The sequence below is a fragment of the Colias eurytheme genome, chromosome 9, assembly GCF_061535395.1.
Source record: "Colias eurytheme isolate Ceu_HAF_F1 chromosome 9, ilColEury1 Martin Lab GWU primary, whole genome shotgun sequence".
Classification (NCBI taxonomy): Eukaryota; Metazoa; Arthropoda; class Insecta; order Lepidoptera; family Pieridae; genus Colias; species Colias eurytheme.
In genome coordinates, this window is record NC_142988.1 from 1,514,998 (window position 1) to 1,521,036 (window position 6,039).

The window sequence follows — 6,039 nt, forward strand, 5'->3', positions numbered from 1 at the left end:
AATAAATCCCTTAGATCTCACAATCCAAGCATGTAGTTATTTATCTTGGAATGGAAGTATAAAAAACCTATAAAATTGTGTGTTACAATGCAAACTCTTGCGAAGCCGGTTCAGAAAGTTTCTCTTTCGCTGGAAACGGCGAAGGAAGGGTTCCGGTTCTGCAACTGGTTTCACATCACTTAATTAAGTATACTTTGCATTTACTTCGCTAACTTTCCTAGAAACTATTATTTAATTAAAATTCTTCTTCATTAAAATGCCATGATATGTAGGTACGATAAATTCTAATTCTATAACATAGAGCTCGACTTCTCAATCAGATATGTAACGAGGTCTCCAATTCAGTCAACATTCCCATTAAGTCATGACGCCTCTCATCTCGTCCAAGTTTTTCCCATTTATAATTCTAAAACGCAGTACAATTTCTCATGCCCCCCTACAATTGCATCAGCCGGGTGGTCGCCGGGGTATGGGGTAGACCGATCGATCCCGGGCGGTTTACGTCGGTACCAGACGTTGAAAAACTTTCCGACTACTCTCGTGGACTGAGAACCTCGTAAAGGGTTTAATAGCGATAAATTTTATTAGGCTTTGTCGCAAGTATTTCTGGATAGATCGATTGGTAGAGCTTATTAAAGTCTGTCTCCATAGGAACGCTTGAAGAGTAAAAATGTTGCTAAATTTCTGACGATTGATAACGTTGAAATAGATTGGTAACCTTAAAGCTGGCAAACAATGGAGTATTTTATTTACAACTAAATTTGTCCCGTAACTAGAGTGAAATTCTGAATTTCAACCGATATCCAAAAATACAATCAAGTCAAATGAACTTCCACCGAACATAATGATAATGTTTCCACCTGAAAAACTTCCTTTCTAATAACATAATCGAATTCCTCTAAGGTGCTTAATTTCCGTTTGAGGAATATAACTGGGATGTTTTGTTTGTTTTGTTAGAAGCTTAATCTCTAATCAAAATATAATAAGATGAATGTGTTCAAAGTACAGCTACTTATCATAAGTACCCCACCATAATTTTCCAAATGCCCATTAATTTAGAATTAAGTGGAAATGTAACCTGAAAAATACACAATAAAGCTCAGGAAGATAATTAATGCGACAAATGCCACAGGATACAGCTAGTATTACATGAATAGTTTCTGGCGAACGCCAGCCAGGCTGGATCGATCCACGTCCCAGTTAACAGAGTCATTGTCCTTTATCGAATACAACTTGAACATTAAAAAAGCTGGTCCAGTTTTTGGCTTGAGAAAATACAGGTTTTTATTTAATTTACACCTTCGGCCTCGTTGATAACAGCAATTAGGCAATTACCAAGGACCTCATTAAAATTTATGAATACCAATTATTTATAAACAAAACGCCTAATTTTCCTCACACTCTTTTTCAGACTTCCAATCATAACTATACCTAGGTATTATTAGCTTTACATAATTTAAAATTTAATTGTTGTTATAGGTTAATTCGAATAATTATGTAGTAAGATAAATAGAAACATAGAGCAGGCGTAACGTATGGTACGGAAACTTATATGGAAAAGAGTTAACGCGCGATAAGATAAAGTACACGCAAAACTGCAGAAGGTTCCTTGTATTTATTTATTCTTAACTTTGCATTTCAAAAGAAAAAAATATAGATTTTTTTATTTTGATCCCCTTAAATTTTTGTATGCTTAAAAAAAAATTATAAATAATTGAGAGATTGGAAAGCATTAGCTGTACATAGTATTATATTATCTGTGGCTGTACTCATTCAAAGAACTTAATGCTAATACAATTACAAATCTGGGCACGCGATTAATTTTCTATAATGTATATAAATAAATCATTGATTAAGCTAATGTATGCTTAGCAATTGCAAATGTTGAATTATGTTTCGCATCGGGTCTAGCTGGCTATAAGACTAGATATACATACATACTTAAATATAGGTAGTTTAAGTTGGGATAGAGTAATAAATTTGTCAGACCATCTTTTTTTCTTTTTTCTTTAAATGCGTTCAAAAAAAGCTATATATAATGTTTTATGTACTAAATTATATCCAAATCTTTCAAAGCGAAGCGAAGACATAACAAACAGAAGTTTTGCATTTAAAATATTATACGAGGAAGTAAAGTGACCGACTTTATATCTTCTTCGGACTTAATTATATTAATAACTACCTATATCTTACGTTATTTTATAGAATGGTTACAATTAGTTAAATACATAATTTTAAATAATGTTATAGGTACATATTTTACTAATTGCTTGCCCCTTCTTCGCGGGAGGCTTACTTTAATAGAGACGTGATAAAAAATAATACGCGGTAGAGACAGCGTTCGCGTTGTACTGATAAAGTAATTATCAAAATCGATAGACATATGCAGGTTTTTGAGTAAATTCGTTTGTTTGTTTGATACAAACAAAAAACAATCTTTGCTGTTAACAAAAATGTAAAATTTCAATATGTCATTTATACAATTACGTTTATACTATCACAGTTTGTGAAACTCAATTAGAACAAAGATGCACTTGAAATATCTTCAATGTTATTTCTGTCTTGTATTTTTTTTATTCATTGCACAGCGGCCGGGGCAGAGCAACGCGTAAATAGATCAATGGACGAAAGGCGAAATCGATTCCGTACATTTAGGTCTTAGGATTTCCTATTTAATATGTTTGAATTGCTGGAATTGTAAAACTTGAATTAGGTTGCGATTCAATTTATTAGATCGTGAGATGTTTGTCAGCTCGGTTCTATTTCAATTACTATCTATCTAACAATTTTAGAAGTTTAATCATAATTTATCTGACTAGGTACATATTATAGATACAGAGCCCACGACGGCCAGACATACCTTTCTTTAATATAGTTGAAAGTTTCTCTGTATATGTCTCCGATAAAGATAAGAACGACTAGCGATTATCAAGTCTGGGTTGTGGTTACTTTGGCAGGAAACAGGTAGTCAGGGTGTATAAAATTGTACCTAACTTTCATTATAGTTTAAAAGCTAAATTTTATATATGTTACTTGGGGACCTATAAAAAGATGTTACCTTAAGAGCCAGACAGTTTTCATGGTTCTTACATTGAGCCAGACACATTTAAAAAATAACTAACATATCATCAAATTCACATAACTACCTAAAAGCGTAACAAATATGAGATAACCCACTAAAAATATTAGTTAACTATAATTATTAAAAAAATAATAGTATAATATATAAGTAATAAAGTTATTACTTATCTTTTACGAGGACTTATGTTAGTTATTTTTTAAATGTGTCTGGCTAGATGTAAGAACCATGAAAACTGTCTGGCTCTTTAGGTAACATCTTTTTATAGGTCCCCAAGTAACATATATAAAATTTAGCTTTTAAACTATAATGAAAGTTAGGTACAATTTTATACACCCTTACTACCTGTTTCCTGCCAAAGTAACCACAACCCAGACAAGTCTGGGTTGACGACTAGCGATTATCAAGATAATCGCTAGTCGTTCTTATCTTTATCGGAGACATATACAGAGAAACTTTCAACTTTAGGAAGGAATGTCTGGCCGTCGTGGGCTCTTGATCTATTATATTAGACGACTAGCTGTTGCCCGCGACTTCGTCCGCGATTAGGTCGTTTTTCGTCATTCGTCGTTTAAAAAAAATACGTGACACTTTATTTTTGAATGTTCTTAATTATTGTCTCTTATAAAATTTAACTACTTACATTAAAATTGAACACTCTGATAAGAAAATCTTAAAATCTGAAGAAAACATGAATGAATGTGATTTAAATTCTACATTACTTAGTATCAAAATATAATAATCTAAATTAAATGTAGATTAACAGTTTGAGCACACCATTATAGAATATGTACTTAAGTATTAAATTACGTTAGTTAACATAGTAACTTTACTAAAAACACGATGACTTTCTTTCGCGCTCGGTACCACAAACTAAGCATGTTTGTGGTAAGTGGCCCGCGTGACGCGTCACTTGACCCCCCGCGAGTTCCCCTCCGTTGCTATGCGAAAATACATTCGTTGCTCTATTTTAGGAAAAATTTGTAATACTGTGGCCTGGGCGTTATAACACGTCCAGGGAGTTCCTGAGTGCCGATATCACCATCTTGAGGAAAAGCTTCTAATGTCGATTTAAAACTGCATACATACGAATTAACCTGTTCTAAAATTGTGAAATGAGTTCAGTTTTAAATTTGAGAAATATTGATTTCTTGTATTCCACTATTCGTTGTAGTCGAATACAAAATATATTTAAACAAACTTAGGTTGGCCTACAGGCAAAAGGGATCCTATCAAATGGTAAACTTGACCTTGTATCTTAAAAGTAAGCATGAACGGACCTTCTGATAATTATTGAGCACCAAAGGATCATTTGAAACGCGCTACTATAAGAGCGAATATTGTCTAATAACAGTTTACATTGCACAGTATGTTCCTCTAAAAGTAGTGATTTCAAAGGTTCCGGTGTATTTTCAAATGAAAGCCGACTCCTTACTACACTTTAAAGCATTACAAAAAGAACATACTACGCCTTTACAGAAGATGATCTATAATCAATTGTGAGGTTATAAGCAAACCCACTTTTATATTTGTCAGACCACACCACCGAATTCGGATTGTTTACCTCAAGTCATTAAGACTATGACGAAATCTGTCTGCAGTAAGACGGGCCTCTCGCTATTCGTCCGTTTCCAGAGACCGAATAGTTTCAATTCTTAATCTTTCATTAAACAAACTTATTAATCGTTCTTGTCTCATATAATTGTAATATTCGCGTCCCTACTCTAGTCATTGCTTATGCTCATGTTCATCTTCAAGAGATCGAATAATATTATGATGCACCCTATCATTTGTCAAACGGTCTTCATATTGAGTAAAGTTTCAGATTCTCGAGATAAAATATGACTGTCGTGATCAGTAGTGAGACGTAATTCCCTCTCAGTGAGGGTTTCGGTCTCACGGGATAGTACAATATGCCGTTTGCGATCAGCTGTGAGACGTCATACCCTCTCAGTGAAGGTTTCGGTCTCACGGGATAGTAGGGGAGACCGAGTTTGGTTGTCTCACGGGTTGGTTGTCACAGCGGTCTTAACACAAAACTGAACTATCGAATAAGTCTGTTGAACAGCGTGGCAAGAGCGATACAGTGACAACGCTGTCCCCACTTCGCGTCAGACCGCCCCGATCTGCCGTGAGGGCCTCACACGTGTTTATTGTTTTCGCACAGATTTTTTATGATATGAGGACCGAATATGCTCCTCATAACATCACTTTTTGTGAACGAAACGACAACGCGGTTTAATTTAATGCCAACACCATTAGAAAAAAGGATTATTATTAATTGTGAAAAAATATCATGATTTACACTATTAACACTCTTTTAACATAAAATATAAGTCTGTGAGTGTGTAAAAATAAATCCAGCTAATTACACATCAAACTTATGTTTATAATTAGGTATACGACATGAAAATATATTAATTACCAAGCAATAATAATACAGATAAATACTGAACATAAGTAGGTATAATAGATATTAAGTAGTATTAGTTAAAATATACTTTGACTGTTAGTCAAAGTTTATTTTTACTAACAACATGTAAATGAAGAAAAAATAATAATTACCAACGAACTAACCTTTTCTATAATACTTAACACGGCACATTTTTCAAATTATCTTGCTCAACCCTGCTCAAAAATTTGAGGGTTTTGTTGGAACTTTAATATGTCAAAACTATGATATATCTAAACTACGATACAACTTGCTTGCGGAAATGCTCATTACAATTGTGAATCTAAAGAATAACTAACAACATACTATTCAATTTTATTGAGCTGATGAATATCTTTTGCCTGGAAGAAATCACCGTCGCCTAATAAATATACTGTGTTTTCTTATAAAACCGTTACATAATTTATTTTATCTACTTAAATAATGAAAATGATATTATATTTATAAAATATAAAACATATTATGTAAAATGATTAAAAATAAATAAATGAAGCAAATACGATTCAAA